Source organism: Dermacentor albipictus, unplaced genomic scaffold, assembly GCF_038994185.2.
Source record: "Dermacentor albipictus isolate Rhodes 1998 colony unplaced genomic scaffold, USDA_Dalb.pri_finalv2 scaffold_30, whole genome shotgun sequence".
Classification (NCBI taxonomy): Eukaryota; Metazoa; Arthropoda; class Arachnida; order Ixodida; family Ixodidae; genus Dermacentor; species Dermacentor albipictus.
Window position 1 is genome coordinate 1,141,681 of NW_027225584.1, and position 27,022 is coordinate 1,168,702.

Below are 27,022 nucleotides of genomic sequence, written 5' to 3' on the forward strand. Positions count from 1 at the left end.
GCGCAAACATGGGACGCGCATTATCAGCCGTGGTGTGTGTATGTGTTATGAACTATTTTCAGTATATCGGTTTTAATTCAACGAAGAGAACCGGTGTCTCTGCATTACCAGCATGAAATGGTAAGTCTGCTCACTATCTGTGATACACCGGCATCGTTCTCACGCTTTTCAAGTCTAGTAGGCTTGAAACCACTATTTGTCTACGCAAGCCTTCTGCACGAGGCCGATGGCGCTGCTCAACACAGCGATCACTGCGGTTGGCGAACCAGCATGATACATATATAAGCTATGTACTTCGGCATTGCCTTTTTGCCCTGTAAGGCCGTAATATCTTTATTTATTTATGTATTTTCACATACTGCAGCCCAAATGGGTTATCGCAGGAGTGGGTTTGTACATTGCATATAACAAAATATTCTTCTGTACAAATCAACTTCAACACCTGATGATAACACCAAGATAACTTCAAAATAAAAGATATAATCACTATAGTAAACACAGCATTAATCTTTCTTTATTCAATATTGCAAACCTTGTACAAGTCCAAGCAGGGTGGGTTAAATGGCAACAAAACAATAATAAGGAAGTTAAAAACATCCAAGTGTGGCGAAAGGCAATAAAGAACCATTCGAGTCACTTACAGTGCGAGGAGAAAATGGAAACTTGAATAAATCTGTTCGCGCAAAATACGGCGTCCGGGAGTTAGGATGATGGTGGCGTGTATGGCTCGACGTTGAAAGCGACCGATACGGAGAAGGGTTAATAGCTAGATCTTGATTCCAAAGCAAGAAAAGAAATTGCAAACGTAAATTTTTTCTTCGTTGTTCAAGACATTGTATACCGCTAACCTGCATTGATTCCGAGAATGAGTCACACGGGGAAAACTTAGAGTAAATAAACCTTACAGCTTTTCTCTGTACCTTTTCTAGGCGGTCATATTGTGTTTATTAAGCGGGTCCCAGACAACGCATGCATATTCAAGTTTCGGTCTAATTAGCGAATTGTAAGCAAGTAATTTTACGCTAGGGGAAAAATTTCTGAGCTTATGTCTTAAAAAGTATAGTTTACGGCATGCGGAAGAGCAGATGTTATCTATATGTAAATTCTATGATAAAGTATTAGTAGGTGCGACACCCAAATACTTGTATTTAGTCTCTTCCAGCAAAGGTGACTAACCTAGCCTGTAGTTAAAAGAAAGCGGAGCTTTTTTTGCGAGAGAAGCGGAGAAAGGCGGTCTTACCACTGTTAAGTTTCATGTCCCGCGTTTTACACCATTCAAAAATCTTAGCAAGAGAGGAGTTAAGATGGATTTGGCCGTTAATTGAAGTTATTTCTTGAAAAAGCACACAATCATCCGCAAACAACTTGATTTGGACATTCGGATCAAGTTCAGTAGTAATGTCATTAATATATAATAAAAACAATATTGGCCTGAGCACACTTGCTTGGGGCACGCCAGAGCCGACCGGAAGGCAACCTGATCGTTGCTCATTAATTGCTACAAATTGATAGCGATTGGGTAAATAGTATGATATCCATATAAGTAAAATTTCCGAGAGGCCAATGCGGTTAATTACCAATCAAGTTAATTTCTACAAAAATTCCTCTAAAGGCAGTAACATAGTTTCACGTGGGAGTAAGTTCGATTTTTCAATTGAATAAGGAAAGAAGCTATACTTAAATAGGTTAGTACGCAGTTCAAATGGTGCAAGGCTAAGTTTGTGGCTATTCCTAGTAGATTTCAATTTATCAGGTGACAGATAGTCGTTCTTTAATGAATAGCGTGTGGTATTAATTTGATTATGCAACAATTTAAGGCATTCACGATCACGGCGCTCTGACAGAGGTTGTAAACTTAGTGCAAAGCTGAGATGAGGGAGAGAAGTCCCAGTCATAACGGCGGTATATGAAACGGATTGCTTTTTTAAAATTGATTCGAGAGTGTTAATGTCAGATACTTTATAAGGGTTTCAGATGGGGCAACCATATTCGAGAATGGGTCGGATGAGCGATTTATGTGATAGCAATTTTGTTTCACGCGGAGCTTTTCACAATCTACGATTTAGATAGCCTATTTTCTTTAGCGCTTTATTTCGTGTGTATTGAATATGGCTTGACCATCACATATTAGGTGTGAAGATAAGGGGTATTGAGACACCCGTTCAAGGGAAAAGCCAATAAACGAATAGGTAAATAGAGAAACTGAAGTGCGCTTACTAAAAGACAAAGTGGTTGTTTTTGTAAAGTTTATATTCATTTGCCATTTGTCGCACCACATGCGAAATTATGTAAAAGACTCGTTAAGTGAAAGGTGGCCAGCATTCGTGGTAATTACCTTATACAGCACACAGCATATGCGGCACAGCATATGAGAGGGTTCGCATAAAAAAATACGATGGCTATTTTTTGAGGACAAAATTTCCGTAATATGTGTGAGTGCGTCGTAGAGAACGGAATGAACTCAACTTAAAAAACAATTCAAATATTATCCCCTTTCTCAGAAAGAAGCAAAAACGGGCTAACGCCGCAATACGACCTCGCAAAGTCACGCCGCACAACGTTTACAGATATGTAAACGTTGATGCCGTATGCTTGGACCATGTGCTATATAGAAGATATCTGTGGAAGATATATAAGATATCTGTAATCCAGCACCTACCACTGCTTAGGATGCTCGCGCAGTTCGTGAACGGTCGCTTTGCTAGACAAACCAAATTCACACTGTAAGGTATGCTATTATTACTAACCAAAACTATCTTATTCATGAGTGGAAACCTCATCCACCAAACCAAGTGGTCACGCAATCTAATCTGCTGCTAAGAGTTTTAATGCTTGTCTAAGTATAACAGCACAGCTCCTATTGTAGCAGAATGGTATCCACGCTGCTACCATGGTCGCGAAGGTTTATTGTTCCTAAACCGCAGTTAGAACTAGAGGATAATACTGCAGTGAGGTAATATTAGTAAATGGAACATTCAGGAATACACTATTAATCTCCGAGGCTGATTGTAGGCTCAAATACATGCCCGCACACATCGCGTTGCCTGCTCCGTCCGCCTCAACGCCAACAGAAAACCCGGCCATACCAACTTAAACCACTTCAGTACGTCTCACAAAAGCGTGTACCACGAACAAGATGCAAGTCATACAAAATAGACCGCACGAGCGTGAAAACAAACGCCAGAAACTACTGCCGAGGGTATACCTACCATGCAAGACGGAGCGTTCCTCCAAGCCCGCGTGCCTACTTGCCATAGACAGCGCCACTGTGTAGCAATATAGTGGCTCCCATAAAAAAAGAAGAAGAAAAAACGGTCTATAGGTTAGGTTTGCGACTTCGGGTTTGTGGATGAGCGATTGACTCTGGAGCAGACAAAGAGAAAACGAAAAGCTTTATACTGTATGTACAAATATAGAAAATAGCGTATGCAGCGGTAAGAGCGCACCAGGCCGACTGGGTGGCTGGCGGCGACTCTCGCTTATTACAATGGGTTGGTTCTGCCTTAAATGGCCTTGCCGACCCATCGTCGGGAGGAAAGAGGCGTGGCGGATGCTGACGTCCCCCGTGCGTTATGCATTCTTGTCGCGGGAAAAGTCTTGAAGGTTGGTGGCCCTTCCGATTTTCACGTTGAGCAACGCACCTTCAAGTCGTTAGTGTCTAAGTCCTTCACCCGGCGAAGCCCAAGTAATCACGATGAATGCTCGTTCAAAGATGGGTGGCACAACACTAGGCAAACGCATAGGCGACGGATCAGGCCAGCAACCAGAAGCCACTGGTTTATTCACAAGACCACGCGGCTCCATGAGCCCTATGCATGGCGCGTCAAAGAATATCTGAAAGACAAGGAAGACGAGGGCGCCAATAGATATCTCCACTCTTGAAAAATAACACCTCGGCACAGACATCATTCGTTGCCACTGCTCTTTACAACTAAAGTACGTTATAAATGAAGACATTGACTAAATTGAAGTGATAGAAGTATCCATTTACTGCGAAATTTTTGCTTCGTTGCACCGAAACAGCAGCTCCCACTTGTATACTGACATTGATGATAGCAGTGAAATAGTAACTGTAATCGTGCAGTTCAGCCACGTCGCCTAATGGGACTCTCGTATTCGCGTAGTCAATGCGATGAAGAACTTGCGCACTTGGGGAGAGGGATTCTGCAGCAGGTTCCTGAGGAGCGCTATAGTGCAAGCTGAGCAATCTCGCTGTGGGTATTGCGTTTATTTTAAAAAAACAATTCCTTAAACGACAGCTTGGCCAATAAAGCTGGTGATCCTTCTTTACATATGTTAATAAAAAAGGGAAAAATCAAATATGCAAGGCTTTACAGTTTTCCCTAAGATGCTTGCTCATCGCAAAGACTCGGATGTGTTATAGTCTCGTAGCTCGAGAGTAAGCAAAGATGACAACGAAGTAGTGTGAGCCGAGGCTTCCATTACGCGGCCACTGCCTAGCGGAGCTTCTTCATTTTGGATCCCCCGTCTCGTGCTGAAGCCGTTCTTCTTGCGATGCAGCGGACGCCCATAGAACCAATGGTGTTCTTCGTAAGCGGAAAAGCCGGCAGCAGCTCCGAGGATCCAGTCGAGTGCGAAAATCAGCCGGACGAGGCCAGCCGAGAGATTGGCATCGCGGGCAGCCGACACGTCAGCAGTAGCGAAGGCAGCGAGGCAAGCACCGAAGACGAAGGAAGCGAGGCCGCGGATATTGTCCACGAGGACAAAGACGCCGATGACGACGCTGCCAGTACTGCTGTTAGTGCCAGCAGCAGCGGAAGAAGCAGCAGAGCCAGCGATGACATCGCGTCGACTTCGTCCTCTTGCACTGTCGAAGTGGGAAGGGCGATGGCCAATCTATCATGCCGGTTGTGTTCAGAGGAAGGCAGCGCACTGGAGGAACCACTGTTTCGATGTCCGTGTCGCTGTTCGGATGCATTCGTCCACCGATCGTGTCTGGAGCAGCTTCTGTACCTGGGCCCCGATGGCCGCGTGTGCACGACATGCGGCGTCCATTACCCGGTGCGCCACCACACCAAACCGCTGTGGCAGTGGTTCTGGGAGAAGGAGTCGCGTGAAGACGCCACCTTGTTCCTGGCCAACCTCGTCTTCAGCATGGGTAACATCGGTGTGCTCACTATGGCCTGGCTTTACGTGCTGTTCGAGTACCGCTCAAAGTCGTGGCTGCCGACAGCGTCACTGTCATCTGCGTTGTTTGTGCTTTCCGTGCTCTGGGTCACCTTTGGCTGTCTGCGCTTCCACGTGCTCTTCATGTCCCTTGTCCAGTGGAGGCGTGATAACACCACTCTGAAGGTGCTGCTCACGAACAAGACCGTCGCGCAGGCCTGACAACATCTGCCTCCTCCAGAGCTTGTGTATGCTGTGTGGGAAGTCGCGTGAGTTGCTTCTGAGGGGAAAAGTGCCGGAAAAAAGACTGTGTGTGTCCCCATATGTGTTTTTTTTTCTTCCTTCCTTAGGCCACGTGTGTTAGAAGCCGCGGTAAAAAAAGAAGTGTGTGTAAACAAGAATAAAAATTTAAAAAAAGCCATGCATTCTGTTTTATTTCCTCACTATTCTGATCACCAGGTCATACAGAGTCTGTTATACCTAGTAGTAGGGGTTGTATATTTCAGCTAAAAAGCAAAAAAAAATCATGAGCCATTCCACTTTGTCAAGGTGGATGACCAGGGATGTTGTTTAGTACCCATTGACACATACCTAGTGACAACTTGGCGTCGAAGAGTTTCATGGCGGGCCGCACCTACCCACTGACCCAAGTTGGTGTGCACTAGGCTCATGGAAGAACGGCACATTGCCAGTGTGACTTACCTGGTGACCCAAGTTTTCGTCAACAATATTCAGGGAATAGCGGTACATGCACAATTGCTCATGCCCAGTCATCCAAGTTGGTGTGCACTAGGTTCATGGAAGGGCGGCACTTTGCTAGTGTGTGATCCAAGTTTTCGTGAAAGATGTTCATGGAAGAGCGGTACAGACGCAATTAAAAATACGCAGCTCGCGGCTCCCAGCGCAGGAGCGGCTGCAATCTCCATCGGGCGCAAGCTTTGAGGGTGCACCGAGTGACAACAATCTTCGCCCTCACTCTCGTGTGGCCAAGTCACGCTCTTCATAAATTTCAAGTGTGGCGTCTGGCTGTTTCACAGCTGACGGTCAGTTGGAAAGAGGATTCGTCAATGCGCACTTGCCTTCCTCCCCGCGCCAGCTCGCTGCAACTTCGTCGTTTTAGCTTTGTCATCCGACACTCGTCATGTCATCGTCGTCACGTCATCGTTGTTATACAGTGATCATGTATTCGTTGTCACACCTATATAGTGACGCAATTGTTACATTACAGCTTCGTGATCTTACTCTCGTCATACAGTCGTCGTCATGCATTCTACTGTGACCCCGTGGTACAAGTTCTCTAATAGCCTGCGCCACTTGATATGTGTTCCGGCTTGTGATGCTATCATGGTCGTTGTACCGACGTCATTCCAGCTTTGTCATCCGACTCTCTTCATGCCGTGGTCATCACGGCATTGTCGAATTACGGTCATCGTCATCCCGTTGTCGTCATGCCGTCATCGTCATACCTCCTTCTTCGTTCCATCGACAATCTTCGTCATTTCATCGGAATTCTCGGCATTCAGTCGTTATTATGCCGCCGTTCTCAAGCCGTCATCGACCGACAGTCGCGATCATGCGCAAGTTGTCGGACCGTCATTGCCATGATGTCGTGGTCGTGTCATGGTCGTCAGTCGAGCTTCGTGATACGACTTTCATCATGCGGTTATATAAGTTTTGTGGTACAGTCATGCTCACGCCATTGCCACCGTAGACCCGTTGTCATCCCTTCATCCTCATGTCGTTGTCCTGACATCGCCTTCACTTCGCCGCCGTCATTCATTTGTTATACCGTCTTTGGGATGCCACCGCCGTCGTTCCAATATCGTCATTACTACTTCGACATCTGACTCTCGTCATGCTGTTCTCGTCATACTGTTGTCGTCACGCCATACTCATCACTTCAGTCACTTCATACGATTGTTGTCATGCCGTCGGTTTCATACCATCTCCATCAATCCATCGGCGTCGTTTCTTGTTTATGATTTATAATTATGTGGCAGCCATTCAAGCATGATTACACCACCAATGTCATGCCATTGTCGCCATTGCGTCTTCGTGACCCTCACTATCACGCATCCGTTTTTCTACCGTCGTCGTCATGCCGCTTGGTCGTGCCATTGTCGTCATTCCCGCTTCATCCACTTGTCATTCGATCGTCGTCACGTAATCGTCGTCATACCGCGGTTATCCATCTCCTTGTCCTCGTGTTGTCGTCGTTATCGTAATTTAGGAACCTGCATGTCATTCTCATCATGCCTTCGCCACTATACGCCTTTGTCATTCCATCAATAGCATTCCTTCCTCATTACATTGCCACTGCGTCGGCGTCATGCAGTCGTCGTCATGCAGTCATGCTCATAAGTTACCTTGGCGAGCAAGTGCCACAGCAAAGTGGGACGATGTGGCCGATTGTCACAAATAGTCAAAGGAATGATAGTCTCAGAATTACCACTACACATGTGAAATAACCGTGACTTCAGAAATGCGGTCTTTCGCTAGATTGCTCAATTGCGATTCGCTATAATGTCGAGAAACATCGTGAGATGAGTTCGGTCGTGCTTTATTGGTAATAAAGGGACGGACAACTGGCCAAGATGTGTTCTGAGAGGTTGATGGAAATGAAATGATTGAAAATGAAATGAAAAGAAAAAGAATGCTTTATAGCGATAAGAATCCAGCACGCTGTTCGGTATATAAGTAGGAAATATAATTTTAAATTGTCAAAGAAAGTAAGAAAAACCAGTAAGTGGCGAGGCCTGGCGGCGAAATCTTGGTACTTAGAACTGTAGTCAAGAAATTACTCTGTGTGAGTCGACTGTCATTAAGTACAATATAATTATTGCTTAAAATTGCAGTTAGTCTCTTATTAGACACTTGCACTTTATTCTATGCGTATTACGAAGTAAAGAAAGTGCACGCTAACAAGCGGCGCTCGCGTCGTCCCAAATGCATGGCGGCGCACATGTTGTATGCACGAGTTTCATGGAGGAAGACGGCGAGTTTGCAAGCAAAACTCTTGCTTGGGCTAGTTGGTGCATGCTTGAAGTAGTAAAGGCAAGGCGCAGAAGACCAGGACTCGAGAAGAACACAAACGACAGGACCGGCGCCGGTCTTGTCGTTTGTGTTCTTCTTCTCGAGTCCTGGTCTTCTGCGCCTTGCCTTTACTACTTCGAGTTTGCAAGCACCCAGACTTTTATGATCTCCTTGTGATATAAGATGCCATCGACGATTTGTGCCGTAAATGAGTGCCAGCACTACAATGTAAGGACTACGGGCATATGGTACTACTTCCTACCCGTCGATGCAAGTAGGAAAAGGCAATGGAAAAAAGGCCATCGGTCGCTCGCTGCCGCCTTCTTGTGTCTGCTCTGCGCACTTTTACGCCTCGGACTACCTGCTGTAGATGAATAATCATAAAAGAAGACTTAAACGAACATCTGTGCCATATCTATTCGTGCGTGGCAGGAAACGCACGGTATGAAGACGGCTGCCAAGTTCAGGCATGCCGTCTACCTTCCCGTGTACCAGCGCACTCCCGGTAAGAAGCAATCTAATTGATTTTCATAAGCTTGCTGAAGCAGAGTGGCTCGCTTGCGTCTGTGGATGGCTGTACCATTTGGTTCATTAGCAAATTTGAAGCATGATTCCAGCATAGCATGTTTGATCTGTGAAGCATATGTGCAAAGCAGCTGCAAATTGCAGAGATTGCATCTGAAGCAGGCCGACAGTCGTTTGCGCTGTTATGCTAATGCACCAGAGAGGCGGTGCGATTTCGTGCCAAACTTCATATTCGAACTGCTGTAGTCGCTGCGAGGCACTGTAGCAAACTGCTAAGTTGTGCATCCATAGGCGGAAAGTTTGCATATTTCCGGGGGGCGAGTCTGGGGCCTACCAGCAGTCAGAACCCCATATATATAAGCATATATATATATATATATATATATATATATATATATACAGGGTCCTGACGAAACACGTTTTGCTTCCACAAGGTTCGTCTCTTTCATGTATGTGTGGGTTTACGTGCCAAAACCACTTTCTGATTATGAGACACGCCGTAGTGGGGGACTCCGAAAATTTCGACCACCTGGGGTTCTTTAACGTGCACCTAAAGCTAAGTACACGGGTGTTTTCGCATTTCGCCCCCATCCAAATGCGGCCGCCGTGGCTGGGATTTGATCCCGCGACCTCGTGCTCAGCTGCCCAACACCACAGCCACTGAGCAACCATGGTGGGTGGGTATGTATGTATGTATGTATGTATGTATGTATGTATGTATGTATGTATGTATGTATGTATGTATGTATGTATGTATGTATGTATGTATGTATGTATGTATGTATGTATGTATGTATGTATGTATGTATGTATGTATGTATGTATGTATGTATGTATGTAACCTGTCGGAGAATATGAGAATTTACAAGACCTCATTGAGGAGACGGTTCAGTTTCACAGCCTGAGACCTCTTTCACCACCAAGAATCTGGCGACTCTTGGTGGTGTTATCTTACTTCGTGTAATTGTCGTATACTTGGCTATCACTAATACTGCTGCGCCCTTCTAAGCGAAACTGCAGCCTCTCTTTTTTTCTTTTTCTGAGTCTGAGTAAAAGCGCTCTTGCGCAGGACTGCTGCTGATTCTGATTTCGAGTGAATTCGGCTTGGCCTCATTTCGCTTACAGGGTGAATTATACAGGGTGCTCCAACTATCATGCACAAAAACTTAAAAAATAGCAGTGGCGTTACTCCAGCTGCGAGGAACTTTTTTGTTATTGAGATTAATTTCGCTAATTACAAATAATTGTCTAGCTCGAGAAGTGCTGTCGTAATTACGAAAGTGTCAATTGGACATATGTAGCCCCCTTCCCTCGAAATGACATCTAACAGCGGTGGTTTCAGCGAAGTACTAATTGCGTAAATTTTTCCCGAGTGGCAAATAAACCTCATGAAATATGAAAAATACCATGTGACTGCTCACCCACCCACATCAAGCAGCGCCCTCAAATAATCTGATTAAAGGCAACTTCATTGCCTGTCGCAAACCCGAAAAGACAGCGCATCACTTTGATAATGCTATGGAAGAAACACCAACAGCAGGTTTCGCGTTTCACGGCTATTCCTTCTTATTTCTACGGCGCACCTATTATCCGTCTCTCAAGGACGACTAGTCACATTGATAACAAAAGCCTCTTGATAATGCAGCCGCAGCGCCGCTCTGACCAAGCACGAAACGCGAGAAGCAATGTAATAGGCACAGGTTGTTTCAAAATCCCGGCTGTGCTCGCACAGCATCGAAAGAGTGCGCACGCAGCTATATTTTGTGCCAGAAATTTGCTTCGGACTAAAGCCAAATTAAAGGGACAGTTTTATTTTTCTCGAAATTCTATGCATGCTGCAAAAACAGCTTTTTGGCAAAAAATAAAAGCGAGACAAACCGACCGAAAAGCGAACCATGTGTAGTGAAAAGGCAAAACCGTTTCTTCCAAGAAAGAAAATACACAATTTCTAAATGAGCCGAATTGGCGATGCCCGCAGAAAAAAAACAAGCAAAGAAACGTGAGATTTCAGTGTGCCCTTATTATCTATGAATTCATAAACCCCTTTGAACACCAGCTACTGCCTCGACGACGTGTTCGGATAGGTCTCCTGCAGCTGCGCAGTACTGAGTCCGCTTTATCACATCTTCAGTGACTCTCTTGATGACCGATACTGGAATTCTACGTCTTGATCATGTAAGCACAATCTCTCACCTAACCCCAAAGAGAGAAATCGAATGGAGAGAAGTCAGGTGACCAAGCTGGCCTGTTTACAGGCCCGTGCCTACCAAGCTATTGCGCGTGAACATTTGCATCCAGCCTGTTTCGTGCATGGCTGCTGCTGTGTGTGGGTGCCCCATCTTGCTGATTTTACACAAGTAAAAGACGTGACAGCAGGACTTCGCTGAGAAACTCATCCACTACTCCTTCAAGGGTTTCGTCCATGTAACGCTGTCCAGTCAGTGTATGGTTGAAGATAAGACCGATTATAGCACCGGTGAAAATTCCGCACCACACATTGAATGACCACTGGTACTGGTGCCGTTTGAGCTTTACCCAGGGTGGATTGGAGTGACTTCAATAGTGCATTATGCAAATTTACGTGGACGCTTCTGTGAAAATCGGCTTTATCTATGCACATGATGTTTCTCAAACAGTCCGGTGGCGTATCAGAGTTTGCGAGGACCCAACTCGAGAAATCTAGGCAATTCTACAGGTCCATATCTTCCAAACATTGGTGCTGGTTAAGGTGGTATGGGTGAAAGGCCATCATTTAGAATCCTCCAAACTGATGACTTGGAAATTGGTACCAGGGTGGCCACGTCCCGCAGGCTAGCATGATGGCTCGAGACCATATAAATGGTAGAACATCCGTGCGTAGGCTAGGGCTCCAAGATGGAGTCCTCCACCGCTGTTTCTTGAAGCTGCTAGTTTTTGTCAGGTTGTTATAATTTCTGATGACACTGGATGCGTTTGGTCCACCGCCACACTTCCATGACTGATATATATTTGCTGCCTTCCTATTATCGCCATTTGCAGCTCCCAAGAGAAGGATCATGTTTTCCTTCTGCTCATTAGATAAAGACATGGAGTCTCGGACGAAACAAAATTTGTGTTGGTAAGTAATGTGGCAAAAAAACATCCCTACACTATATCTACACTAAGACAGCAGCTATCGTAGCTTGTTTCCAACTAACACCAAACGCGACGTGTTAACACGGGCACGGTGTGGCAGATAAGGCACTTGCTCAATCACAATACTTTCTTTATTTGCTTTCTTTCGTCCTGGCTAACTCAGAGGGAGCATGTTCGAGGGCGCTGCTTTGTGATGCGGGTGGGAGTGCTGTCACGGGGAATTCTGCGTGTTTCACAAGGCCCAATTTTATTTACCAATCGTAAAAAAATTAGCGCGCAATTCGTACGTCACTGAAAATACCACAGTTAGTTGTCTCTTGGTGGTGCTTAAAAATGCCTCATTGACACTTTGATAATGAAGATAGTATGTATCGAGTTGATAATTAAATACAATGACCTATTCAAACCTCAGTAACGAAAAAATTTGTGGCATCTACTGCATTGTACTGGAAACAATATGCACCAGAGTTTGAGTAACGCATGGCTCTTTTTTAAATCGTGGTCAATGATAGTTCATTGGGACACCCTGTATACATTTATGACCTCTTCATGTAAGTGACAATGTTTATTATATATATATATATATATATATATATATATATATATATGTAATATAATAAAATTTGATAATATATTATATATATAAATATACATGCTAAATGTTATAAATTATTAGAACTGCTTTTTTTCACGGTCAAAAAAGCACGCAAAGCAATGTGAAGCGTGGTGAACATACATCAACCCATTTATTCTCTAGGCTTAGGCCATTTATACCTTTAGAAATAATTGTTAATTGGCTATCTCCTTCTCTTTTGAAAATATAAGGAAACTTGTCTTGTCTATATATTAAAATATATTGTTTATGTGCATGGTGTCTACAGTGTAAATTTAAAACAATGTCGAAGTGACAAAATACGGATGAGGCAGCCGCTGATGGTTCTTCTGATGCGCTTGTTCTCCTATTGTCAGGATTTACAGAAATAAAGTGAAAATATGAATTAAAAGCCACGCACGTCAACGCCAACAATAATGTAGTGAGCTATTAGCCACAATAAAATTTTCAGTGAAGTGGTCGAGGCCAGTCAAAAGAAACTTCAAATGATGTGGGTGAAAGAGCTCTGGTAATGACACTTGAGGTGTGTGTGGGTGGGTGGGAGGGGGGCTGAGCTTTCCTCGGAAAACTCCAGAGGGTTCTTGAGCCCATAAAGTAAACTAAAACAAACTCATTCTTGTAAGAATGAATTTAGTTTTGTGGCTGATGGATGTGATTAAGCTTGGTATATATATATATATTGTGAACTCATTTGTTTATGTTCTTGTCGCGTATTTCTTGGGATATATCAGATGAAGTATTAGGAAAAATAAAAATCTGTTGCAGGTGTTTGTCTGTCCGGGTCTTATTTTACGTCTAATTTCTAAGCATTATGGTGCAGCTTTATCACATTTATCACTTCAGTAGCGCCATAGTCGTTAGTCTGTTGCTTCTAACTATTGCAACTCACCATAAGTCCAGCGAAGGACAGTCACATGAGTCACTCTTGTGTGTAGTCTTAAATGGTTTAGTCGCCTTTATGTATTCACCAATTATAACTGAAGAAGCTGTTAATGGCATTAGGTGTAATAGGCGCATTACTGTACCATGCATGCTCCATATAATGGTGCATCAGGTCAGCACATTGCACTTAGAGAATTGGCAGTAAACACAGAGGATAGCACAATCATAAGTACTGCAACAAATGCTCCTGCGCTGGTAAGTCATGAAACAGTTCAGAAACAACACATTTATGAATGTGAACCTGTGTATGTGTAATCTCTGGAGTAGAGAAGTTATTTCAGCATTCTTCAGTAAGTGCTATATAAGCACTCCCGTATTTCTGTTTGCTTTTATAGTGAGCCACGTGATGAACACACTTATGCGTCTAGGTTGTTCGCTCCAAGATAAGTCCCGGCAAGTGAGTTGCAATGTGGAACACATCTACTTAACAGTTCTGTCTTTGCTGGCATCTGTAATTCCTTTTCCATTTCTGTTCTTTTTTCATTACAAACATCTTCACGTTACCAATACGCTTTCTTGATTTAAGGCACCCAGGCCAACTTACTTGGACCAAATGAAGCAATAGATTTTGCAACCCAAACAGAACTTTTGATGTGTCAAAGCAAATGTGCTAAGTGTTGAGCAAAGGAAGTGATGCAAAATTGTCTAGCTTAACTATTTTGCCAACTGTAACCTTCACACCAAAACAGCAACATAAAAGTGATGCGTACGAGTTCTTGTATGATTCTGTAGAAGCCAGCCTTATCGTGGACAAAAATGACCACAGCTACCAGCCGGCATCAGACAGCAGCATGGAAGTGCAATTGTGTTGCTGATTTGGTAGCAGCATTACATTCACTAGATAACTTTTCTTCAGAGATTCGGTCACCCACACTGCAGTCTGAGAGAAAATACATTGTAGTGGAAAGTTGTCTACTGCAACTTTTCGACACATGCAGCATGTGTGGTGAGAGGTACAAGCCTTCAATGCACACTCGTGGGATAATGCTAGCGGTGACTGCTGTGTGCAAACTTGAGCACAAGATTTTATGGCAGAGTCAGCCCTCCATCAATGGCACGGCCGTTAGTAACATTCTGCTTTCTGGGGCCATCTTATTCAGTAGTGCTAGTCCAAGTAAAGTACTGCTCCTCCTAGAATTACGAAACATCCAGATTTTCTCAAAGACAGCCTATGATGTCTGCCTAAAGGGCTGTCCCCTGCCAGCCACAAATAAGGTAACAAAATATGTTCTGAGGCAAGACAGGAATAATATTAGGTGTCACATGTACAGGTCTGGACAGCAGTACAGGCTGCCCTTATCAAAGCATCAAAAGGCCGTGAGCTTTGTCTACTTGGAGACGGGGGGTGTGATTCGCCTGATCATTCAGTACCTGACGTATAACCTCATGGATACTGAGCAAAACGAGAACGAGGTGAAAGCAGGAGCCAACGTTTCGACAAGTGGACTTGTCTTCTTAGAGGCGACGTATGCTTTCCTCACCACAGTATATATAGGTGGGGTTCTTTAAAGGGGTGAGGGTGTAAGGAGGGTGGCTGCGCCAATGAGGGAAGGTGTGTTAGCGTGTCGAATTGAGAATAAAGGAATGCTGTGCTCAAGGCCAAGCCCAATCCCCCCCCCCCCCATCTGTCAACCACGTGTCAACGCACGCGTGTTAGCCGGCGTGTCAACGGCGTCTGACGCGCCAGCTGCAAAAAAAAAGAAATAAGAGGAAAGGAAGAAAAGAAGATACGCCAAGAAATGAAACTAAGTGTTGTTGCCTATAGCTTGAAATTTAGCATGAGCGAATAGATTCTAAAGCTCCCTTTGAAACGTTTATGCCTATTGGTTGCAATGTCTTGAACTTATGGATAAGGTATCATTCTCTGTATTTTCTTTCTCGTTCGGAACGAAAATTTGACTGTAAGATGTAGAGATCGAGTTCATCAAAGTTATGACCTGGTTGGTTGAAATGCTAGGCGACGGCTTTGGGAATGGCTATGGTGTTGGGCTGCTGAGCACGAGGTCGCGGGATCGAATCCCGGCCATGGCGGCCGCATTTGGATGGGGGCGAAATGCGAAAACGCCCGTGTGCTTAGATTTAGGTGCACGTTAAAGAACCCCAGGTGGTCGAAATTTCCGGAGTCCTCCACTATGGCGTGCCTCATAATCAGAAAGTGGTTTTGGCACTTTCTGTTTTGGGCATGCCGCTGCGACGAACGAGGTCATGAAACCGCTCCTTTTTGCGCAGGCTTTCCTGCTATGCACCCTTGCGCCGCTACATTCCGGCTTCGGCCTCATCGATCCCGCCACCGCTGGTCAACCCGATGACGCTGCATCACAGCCTCCTGTGGATGGCGACCGAGCAGCAGAAGACTGGCTGAATCCTCCGCATCCAGCTACAGTCGATTTCTTCGCCTGGCAACCACGCAGTACTGCCACCTCAGCAGCTTTGCCTTGCCTACAAATACCGCTTCCGTTCTGGGGCCATTCGGGGCATGCCGCTGCGACGAACGAGGTCATGAAACCGCTCCTTTTTGCGCAGGTTAGTCACCTCCCTCTCGATAGTTGCCTCCGAACCAGTAGTCCTTTTTTGGTCGCAGTGTCGTGCCCCTCTGACCTGCTTGATTGTTACCGCAGATTGTTGTGTTTTTCATGTTATTTTTGCCTCAATGTCAATTTGGTATCGCTCTTGCTTGTCATGTCAGGGGATGTGCAACTGAATCCCGGCCCTTCTAACGGTGACGAACTTGTATCCCTTGTTTCAATTTCACACACACTGTCCCGCCTGGAGCAGTCCCAAACCACTGTTCTCGCAGAACTTTCGCTAATCCACGCTGCCCAAACTAATATAGAAGGTCTGGTCGGCCGCCTGTCTTCGCGTGTCGACGCACTGGAAAAAGTTGTCGAGAATAATCAATCGAACGACTCGTCTTCTTGCGCCTTGAAAACAAGTATTGAGAAATTCTCGGCGGAAATCAAAGCTCTTACCAACAAATGTGATGACGCCGAGAATCGCCTTCGCCGGTCAAATTTGATTTTTTTCGGAATAAAGGATAATAAAGGCGAAACCTGGGCAGAGTCCGAGACCCAGATTATTTCCTTTTGTTCAGAGAAACTTGGCATTAACCTAAATCCTGACGACATTGAGCGAGCGCACCGGCTGGGGCGATTCGAGGCAGACAAAAAGCGCCCTATAGTTGTGAAATTCGGGCGTTTCAAAGTTAAATCAAACATTCTATCAGCGGGACCTAAGCTTAAAGATACGTCATATGCAATTCGTGATGATTATTCAACACGCGTGCAAACAGCCCGAAAAATGCTTTTCAATTACGCCCGAGAAAGGAGCACTAACTTTAAGATTCGATTCGACAAGCTCACCATGAACGGCAGACAATTCATATACAATTCCGAAACGAATTCTGTCCAGGAAGTGCAATTATAGCAACCGTCACCCGCTTACTTGTCGCCGCCACGCCCCCGACCGCAGCCACCCTGCGGGAGATACTTCGCACCGACTTGTCATAATTTGGCGGTTCTTCTAGCCAATATTCGCAGCTATTTGCCGAAGAAAGACGCTGTTGAAGCCTTCCTAAATGATAGCAGTACAGATATAGCAATATTTACTGAGTCCTGGCTGACTTCTGATATCTCGAATGATGAGTTGCTACACGGTGTGCGATCTTTCACGGTGTACAGGTGCGAGAGAGTGGGGCGGAGGGGTGGCGGTGTGCTTGTTTTCGTGAGGTCGAGTGTGCCCTCTTTCTGTGTCTTACCAATCGGTAATCATGAAATTGTTGCTCTGAAATTAACACTGCCTTCCAGTACAATCATTTTAATTGCATGCTATCGTGCCCCGGACGCCGACATTTTATTTGTTAACCATTTGTATTCAATTCTACTGGACCTTCAGGCCCGCTATCCCCGCGCGAGGTGCTTACTTTGTGGCGATTTCAACTTCCCTGACATTAACTGGCTCGACTTATCGGCGCACAGTGGCCAATCGAAAGAGTTTATTAATTTAGTTCTTACCTTTAATCTTACACAAATAGTTGACACGCCAACCCGCCAAAACAATACTCTTGACCTTGTTCTTGCTTCGAACCCTGAATCCATTCAGTCATTATCATGCATTCCCGGTTTCAGCGATCATTGCTCCTTATTATTCAAACTGTCCGTACCCATCCCTACTCGTCAACCATCAGTCAAATATATACGAGACTATAAGAAGGCTGACATTCAGAATATTATCATCGAGCTGGACAAGTTTTTTTCATTACTTCCGCATGTCCTCCACTTCCAGAACAGTAAATGAAAATTGGCTTCTTTTCAAACAAAAATTGTTATCACTCGTTGACCGATATGTACCCCTTGTTTGCATTCGAGGCGATGCCAGCAGACCCTGGTTTTCTAATGCCCTCAGAAAACTGTCAAATAAAAAGAAACGACTCTTCCGAGCAGCAAAACATTCGGCTAGCGCTTTGCGTTGGGAAAAGTATTTCTGTTGTCTTCGCGATTACACAAAACTTTTGCGATGCTCAAAAAGAAAATTTTATCATCTGGATCTACAGGACATTATTCGCTCCAATCCAAAAAAATTCTGGAAAATTTTAACTCCCGCCATTACGTCATCACATAACATCTCATTGGTTAGCAATAACGGTTCTGAAGTTCCACCAGACAAACGCAGTGATGTAATGAATTCTTACTTTTCCTCAGTTTTTACTAATGAACCAACCTTAAGTATCCTTCCCCTATCTAAGTTTCCGTTTTCACAGATGCCGCCCGTTATCATCACTACACATGGTATCATAAAACTTATTGAAAGGTTCAGTTTCCAGCGCCCCTGGACCGGATAATATATCGTCTAAGATACTGAAATGCACCAAGGACATATCAAGCCAGTTTCTGCAAATAATATTCGTTCAATCGATTGCTACCGGCTCACTTCGAGACGACTGGAAGCTGAGCAAAGTAGTACCGATTTTTAAAGCAGGTAACCGCTCTGATCCTTCTAACTACCGACCGATTTCACTAACATGCATTGCTTGCAAACTACTGGAGCATATAATATATTCACAAGTTGCATCTCACCTTGATTCCAACAGCTTCTTTTTTCTAAACCAGCACGGCTTCAGACCCGGTTACTCTTGCGAAACCCAACTTTTCCATTTCACAACCGATGTTCACCTAAATTTAGATTCCTCATTTCAGACGGACGTTATATATCTCGACTTCTCAAAAGCTTTCGATCGTGTACCCCATGAGCGCCTTTTAGCCAAACTTTCATGCTTGTGTCGTGATCCGCTGATATTAACATGGATCCGTTGTTTTCTATCCGGTCGTTGTCAATTCACTGTCATCGATAATGTTCATTCGCCCACAACTGAAGTTCTTTCTGGTGTCCCGCAGGGCTCGGTGCTCGGCCCACTTTTGTTTTTAATCTTCATAAATGATCTTCCTTCCAGCATTTCGTCGAGCATTCGTCTTTTCGCAAATGACTGCGTCTTGTACCGCCGCATAACCACATCCAACGATCAGTTATTGCTTCAAAATGACTTGGACAGAATTGAAGACTGGTGTTCGACATGGCTAATGAAGCTGAATGTATCAAAGTGTAAATACATGCAGGTAACACGCAAGCGCACTAACCTCAGCTACGCATATTCGTTGTACTCAACCACCCTTTCTCAAGTTGAATCTTACCGTTATCTTGGAATTCACATCACCAGCAAACTCACCTGGTCCGAGCACATCACGAAGATTGCAGCTGATGCATCGAAATCACTTGGGTTTATCAGACGGCACCTCAGCTTCTCCCCTCCCTCTATTCGCAGTCTAGCTTACAAAACTTTCGTCCGAACCAAACTAGAATTTGGGGTGCGATCGCGCAAACAGCTCGCTTTTCCGTTCTCTCGCTTGCCCTCTCGTGATTCGTTGGCGCCCGCGCGTTTCGTCACGGCCGTCATTGCACCGGGGCGGTACCACAAAATGCGCTTACGTCACACTCCTGTCAATCATTCCAAAACCGAGTGAAATCGGCTGCTATCGTGGAACGGTCGACAAGGGCATTCGTTTCGAAGAACGAATGGCCGTTGCCACAGCAGCGCTAGTAGCAGACGATGCGCCTGTCGTCTGCTCGTAATGTCGTCGCTCGCCGAACATAGCTGGCCCTGCCGGGGGTCCAGTTTTTTTAGATTAAAGCGCGATCCGCCACTGCAGAACGTTAGCGATGTTAATTATTGAAAACAACTGTGATCACAGTGAAATTAATTGTAGTACCTGCGCTATGATAAATATAACTAGTGTTCTTTTTTTTAATGTTGTTTGATCTGAGCTCATTTGTCGAGAATGCTCGCCGTTTCACGTTGTGCTCAGAGAATCGCGTTCACTGTTCGGCGGTTTGGCGCTCACGAGTCACGATGGCCGCTCCTATTATCGCGCTTTTGGAGTCCCTCAGGCAGCCTCGGCGACGCATCTTTCGGGAGGCATTTGACGAGCTTACCAAGGACGAGTTCCGCGAGCACTTCAGGCTCTCGAAGAGCACTGTGCGGTGGCTCTGCGAGCAATTGGAAGACGTCATCGGTGGCCTTCGAACCGGTGGCATCACGATGCAAAACAAGGTGCTTTGTGCTCTCCGTTTCTTCGCGTCGGGGAGCTTCCAAAGATCCATCGGCAGCGAAGAATTCGTATCCATAGGGCAGGCTTCCGTGAGCGAGACCATTCACGCAGTTGTGGAAACAATAACCGGGGTGGGCAGGCAACACGGTTGGGTGAGTTTCCCGTTGACAACGGCCCGCAAGGCTAGTGCAAAGGCGGCCTTTGCGGATCGCGGCCGCATTCCCGGTGTAGTGGCCTGGGCGCTATTTTGTAGCGATGGCTTATGCCTTATTCTATGCTATTCTTATCATCCACCACACACGGCCGCCTGATCCCGTTGATAATGGGGGCAGACCATCGCTCTGACCACTGGCTTAGCGCAAAAAGCCTGAAAAAGCATAGGATCGGAAAAGGCATCGCTACAAAATACCGGCCCTGTGTCGACGGGACGTTCTTGGGTCAGCGCGCTCGATGTCCGCACAAGGTACGGATGGCCCTCTATGAACGCGACCAACAGTTCGCGTTGGTGCGGCGACACGTGCGGGTCAAGTCTTAGATTTTTGTGCGACGGCATAACGATTCGCAGTCGATGAACAATGATTGCCAATTGAACTGCGCGCTCCTGCCAATTTGTTTTGGCGTGTGCGATACCACCTAGCGGATTAAACCAAAATATATGCCGCTGAAATTAGTTTTCTTCGCTCGCATCACATTTCCGACGCAGATTATATGTTGCAACAGTAAGAGTTGTTTTCTTATATTACGTGTTTAATTATTAAAGCATCACAAACATTCTGCACTTAATATATCGTCCCCTATCGAAGCCCAAACTGGTGACGCAACCTTCCGGGGCTGGGCTCGCTCGTTTATTGGCTGTGCTCTCCCTCCCGTTCTCACAAATCTTGCGGACAGCCCACTTTGTGACGTCGCAGCCAGACCGAACGAACGGAAAAGCGAGCTGTTTGCGCGATCGCACCCTTGGCTCCCCAATTTGGAATCCACATCAGGCTTACCTAATCGATAGCCTAGAAGCCATTCAAAACCGTGCAGCCCGATATATTTCATCCGATTACGACACTCACTCCAGCGTTACCAATATAAAATTATCGCTTGACATCGAGCCTCTGACACACAGACGACAAATCGCCCGTTTGGCATTATTTCATAAACTATACTTCTGTTTTCCTTCGCTTCGGGACTCTCTTCTGCTACCACCTCTCCGAACATCACGCCGTCTTTTCAACTCCATGAGCATTCTACGTCTGCACGGCTCCACTAACGCATTTAACAAGTCATTCCTGCCTCTTGCAATTGAAGAATGGAATTCATTACCAGATCATATTGTTATAGAACGCGATCCATTTAAGTTCCGGCAATTGCTGACATCCTATTTGAAAACATGATGTGGAAATTATTGTCTTCTTCTGTTTGCCTCTGTTGCTATTTTTATATTTGTATATGCTTAAAGGGTTCTTGTACTCTTTTTTTCTGTATATACCCTGCTGATCACTGATTGTGACAATGTTTGCTAGTGACCTGCGTTTGTTGTGTTCAATGTTTCCCCCCCTTATGTAAGGCCCCTTCCAGGGGTCTTTAAGGACGAATAGATGATGATGATGATGATGGCACGGTAATCCCCGTAATATACGGCTTTGGGAAGCTTTTTAGCTGTGTCCGCGCGATGTCCGTTTAATCTGATGTTCATTGATTGTCCTGTTTCACCGATATATTGTTTTTTACAGAAGGCACATTCAAGCACATAAATCACATCCGAACTTGTAAAAGTGAAACTAGATTTGACTTCATATGTGTGCCTATTGGCAGTGCTTTTAATTTTAATGTCACTTTGAAGGCGCCTGCAGGTTTTGCACCTGGGGCGACAACATGCTCTTATTACGGGGGAATGCTGTTGGCTGACTTTTGCGTGCACTAACATGTCTTCAAAGTTTTTTTCCTTTCCTCTTATTTTTTTTCAGCTGGCGTGTCAACGCCGTTGACACGCCGGCTAACACGCGTGCGTTGGCACGTGGTTGACAGACCGGGGGGGGGGGGGGTGGCCTTGGCCTTGTGCACAGCATATTTTTATTCTCAATTCGACACGCTAACACACCTTCCCTCGTTGGCGCAGCCACCCTCCTTATACCCTGAAAGAAAGAATGAATGAATGAATGAATGAATGAATGAATGAATGAATGAATGAATGAATGAATGAATGAATGAATGAATGAATGGTTTTTATTGGCACAAGGTCCAGATATGGCCAAAGAACGCCTTGTCCGCGGTGACGAGTTTGCAATGTAAGTATGAGTTCTATGAAGCTGGTGTGGCGTGGCTGTAAAGAGGCCTTAAAAATAGTCGCTCTAGGGTGCGTAAAATCTATCTGTAATAATAGTTATTCGGGCGGCTCGCATGCTTGCAATACCTGCGGAAGAAATTAAGATCGTCGTGCGGCCCCGCGGAGGGCTCGATATTTCCAAGGTGAGAGCTGCGTGCGTGGATACTGCCATTATGGCGGCAGCGGGAATTGAGAAGGCAGATCGAGCTGAGGATATGGCGGGTCCCAATACCCATCAGAACATTATGGTGCTCAGCACTCCGTGTGAGGAGCGAGCGAAGAAGTATGCTCGAATACAAGCTATCAGCGTCCAAGGGAAAATATACGAAGTGAACGCTTACGGAACGACCACCCACGACACAGTCAAGGGCGTGATCAGGGGCATAGCGCTCGAGGACAGCGAAGCCGAAATAATGCAACAAATCGTTACAAAGTACAACCCCCTCGCCGTGGGGGCGAAGCGTATCGGGAACACGACGACAATAATTGTTCTGCTCAATGGTATCAAGGTTCCCAAGTACGTGCGTTATTGATCCACGCTCTATCCTTGCAGTCTCTACAGGAAACAAATAGAAGTTTGCAAAGTATGCGGCAACAACCCCTCGCCGTGGGGGCGAAGCGTATCGGGAACACGACGACAATAATTGTTCTGCTCAATGGTATCAAGGTTCCCAAGTACGTGCGTTATTGATCCACGCTCTATCCGTGCAGTCTCTACAGGAAACAAATAGAAGTTTGCAAAGTATGCGGCAAGGTCGGCCACAGGCGCGACGTGTGCCCCACACCGAACGTACCGGTTTGTCTTTCATGCGGTGTTTCTAATCCTAGAGAGAGCCACAAGTGTGTCCCCAAGTGCAAGCTCTGTGGCGAAGAACACCGCACTGGGGACTGCCTCTGCAGAGCCAAATACAAGGTTCCGTACGTCGTGCGCCGACGGCGATGGGAACGCCGTAACGCCGAAGAACAACGAAAGCAAGCACTCGTATCAAGCTTCTTTCCACGCCTAGGACGCTGCCGCTCGCGCAGCGCTTCCCGTCGCATATCCCGCAGCGCGTCGCGCCATGCCTCACGCCACGCATCACGTTACGCTTCCCGTCATGCCTCGCGCAGCGCATCCCGTGGCCGTGACTCGTCGTACAGGAACAGCTGCGGCGCAAAGCGATCGCGCTCCCGTGACAAAGTCAGCTGGGGCGACGTAGCCAAGGGCGAAGTTAAAGGCAGCAGCGCCAGCTCCAACAGCGCCACTAGAGGCCGAAGCACTCCGAGCAGCTGACAGGTGTGGATTACCAGCTCCTACTACAAGGAACTCGAACAACTCCGCGCAACCAATGCGACGCTGGTAGAAACCACGCGCCGGCTTGCCGAAGAGCTAGCCGAGGTCGAGAAAGAGCTTCAAGCACAGCAAGCCCATCCAAGGATAGACCCAGCTCCGTCACCCGAGACACCTACACGCGCCACCGACATGCCATCACACCAAGGCATACAGTCAATGGACACAACCCTAGACGAGCCCCAGGAGGAGAAGACCACTGATCCAACCCCCAAGAAACGAGCACGCACCGAACCTGCACCCACCGTTTTCCCCGAGCAGAACACCGACACGTTATCGCACCAAGGCACAGAATCAAAGAACAAAACCCAAGACGCGCCCCAGGATGAGAAGATCACTGACCCAACCACCAAGAAATGAACACGCACTTCATCACGACATTACAAGGACCTTACCCAATTGGAAACTCAGCTCGAACCCAAAACTGAAGCGCTCGCCAACACCTACGCCAGCACGGCTGCTGTCGCCGACCAACGACTGGCACGGCTGGAGGAACTGATCACCACGTCCTTCCGCACCATACAAGAGCGTATCGAATTCATTGAACACGCCCTCAAGCCCATAGTGCGCAGCCCCATCTTTACAGCGGAATTCGCCAACCGCCCATACCTCCAAGAACAGACGCAAGCCCCACCCTCGCCACAACTATGTCCCAACCCCAATGCACAATATGATTGCTACCGGGCCTTACGGTCTGGCAGTGGAACTGCCACAGTTACAACAACAAGAAAGCAGTGCTGCAACAACATATTACCACAGTAAACAAGAAACCCGACATTATCCTGCTGCAAGAAACGGCGACGGTGACCCCCACCCTCCCTGGGTATCGCGCTCATGTTAGCCAAGCGGAGGGACGGGGCGTCGGCACGTTCGTCCGCAAAGGACTCACGTTCATCGAGCACCAACTCAAACACGGCCTCAGCAGGGTGGAATATGCCTTCAGTGAAATCCCAAGCAAACAACGGAAAGGCAGCCTGTTCATCGCCAACGTCTACAGTAACCCCAAGCACCAAACACAGAAATTCAAGACCCTACTACACACAGCCAGCACCCAAGCCAGAGACAACACGTTGCTGATCGCAGGGTACATCAACGCCGCCCATCGAGCGTGGGGTTATGTGAAGGACACGGCCAAGGGACGGGACTTATTACAGGACACCCTGGACCACAACTGTGTCCTAATCACGGGCCCCGCGCATCCTACCCGCATCGGCAACTCCGTAGCACGAGACACCACACCAGACCTTACATTCATCAAAAATGACCAGACGGGCAAAGTAACATGGCACAACACGGGCGTCGACTTGGGCAGTGACCACTACATCGTCGAAATTACGATACCCAAACAATTACAGAGCAATACCATTATAAACAAGTGGACGAACTGGGACGAATTCCGTAAGGGGCGCCTCACCACAGCACAAGACATCCCAGAGATCAAAACCTGGACGGTGGAGCTCCGCGATGCAGTGCGCTCAGCCACAAAGACCATAGAAACAGACGAGGACATCATCATCATGGACAGCCACCTGGCTCATCTAATGGAGGCCAAACGTTCAATACAGGCGCGTTGGAAGCAGCACCGGCTGAATCGCAAATTGAGGAAGAAGGTGGTTGTCTTAAACAGGGCCATTGAACAACATTGCATGCTCCTGTGCCGTCAACAGTGGAACGAAATCTGCAACCGAGCTGACAGGGAACTGCATCGCAGTTTGACATGGAATCTATTTCGGCCCCTCCTAGACGAAACAAAGACCAAGTCATACCAGCGCGACCGCCTGGCCCGCCTTATGCACACCATCACACAACAACAAGGAAAATACGCTGTTATCGGGAGCCTGGGAGCCAAGTATCTGCCAGACACGCCTACAGAAACCCACCCGCCGTACGGAGGGCTGCCCAAGACGTGGCTCGACCGAGACATTAACTTATCAGAGGCACGGGTAGCGCTGCATGAGCTCAACACCCGCTCAGCAGCCGGCCCAGATCTCGTTACAAACAAGATGCTACACAACCTGGACGATGCTTCGATAGAGGCCATAACCCATTACTTCAATGAATGCTGGCATTCGGGCAAGCTCCCCCGACAGTGGAGAACGGCAAGAACGATCCTGATTCCAAAACCAGGCAAACCACTGGTCATCGGCAACCTGCGTCCCATCTCGCTGACGTCCTGCGTGGGCAAGGTGCTGGAGCACGCGGTCGCCAACCGGTGGCAGGAATACCTAGAGAAGGAAGGCCTCTATCCTGACACGATGATCGGCTTCCGGCGCAGACTCAGCCCACAAGATGCCATGTTACAGCTCAAACAAGAAATCATCAAAAACAAGACATGAGACAGCAAAATCATTCTGGGTCTCGATTTACAAAGTGCATTCGACAAAGTCAAACACTCAGCCATATTAGCACAAGTATCAAGACTCAACATGGGGGTAACGAGCTACAATTATATTCTAGACTTCTTGACCAATCGCACCGCGGAACTGCACGCCGGAGACCTCAGGCTCCCCGAACACAAGCTCGGCGGTACGGGTATTCCACAGGGTTCGGTCATCTTGCCGTTGCTTTTTAGCCTCGTCATGATCGGGGTAGCGAGGGCAGTAGCGGGGACCGGCGTCCGGCATACGATCTACGCCGACGACATTACCCTGTGGACGGCCGGCGGCACCGACACCAGCATCGAGCAACAGCTGCAAGCAGCGGTTACCGCCATCGAGCAGCACATTGACGGCACAGGCCTAATGTGCTCGCCCGCCAAATCCAAGCTGTTCGTCCTCACATCACTTCGACCGGGACGGAAGTGCGCTCCTCTTCGGGAGTGTGATCACATCAATATTGTGACTGCATCGGGGCAACGCATCCCCGAAGTTCCCAAGATCAGGGTCCTAGGCCTGCTGCTCAACAAGAGCGGCCTCAACGACGAGACCATCAACAAGCTTACCACCAAGGCAATGGACGCCATGCGGCTCCAACACCTAGTCTCGACACGACGGGCGGACATGCGTGAAGACATTCTCGTACACCTTATCCAGTTGTTCGTGATCAGTCACATCTCCTACGTTGCGGCCTACCTCGACTGGCACGTCACTGACAGGACCAAGATCAACACGCTGATCAGACGGGCTTACAAGGCGGCGCTGGATTTAATGGAGACCACAAGTACGGCTCGGCTCTTGCAGCTCGGCGTCCATAACACCCTAGAAGAAATAGCCGAGGCGCAGCTCACCGCGCAGTTGGAGCGCCTCTTTACCACCGAGACGGGCCGAAGTATACTGACGTTCCTGGGTTACAACCCCCAAGCTCCCAGCCAGCAACCGTGCGAGATCACAGATGAGGCGCGGGCCCACATTTACGTGGACCCCATCCCGAAGAACATGCACCCACAGTACAACCAAGAACGGCAGCAGGCACGGGCCAAGGCCCTC

General features: G+C 47.0%; 1 long non-coding RNA gene and 1 pseudogene across 2 annotated transcripts in view; both read right to left on the reverse strand.

The window, feature by feature from the left end:
• LOC135908446 (uncharacterized) overlaps positions 1 to 3,258 on the reverse strand; it is a 52,008-nt gene extending 48,750 nt beyond the window's left edge. For both annotated transcript variants that reach the window (XR_010566335.1, XR_011510034.1), the window contains exon 1: positions 3,210 to 3,258. This is a non-coding gene — a long non-coding RNA (uncharacterized lncRNA). The remainder of the gene's footprint in view (positions 1 to 3,209) is intronic.
• A 485-nt stretch (positions 3,259 to 3,743) lies between these two features.
• Positions 3,744 to 27,022, reverse strand: part of LOC135908413 (carboxypeptidase M-like) — a 76,181-nt pseudogene continuing 52,902 nt past the window's right edge.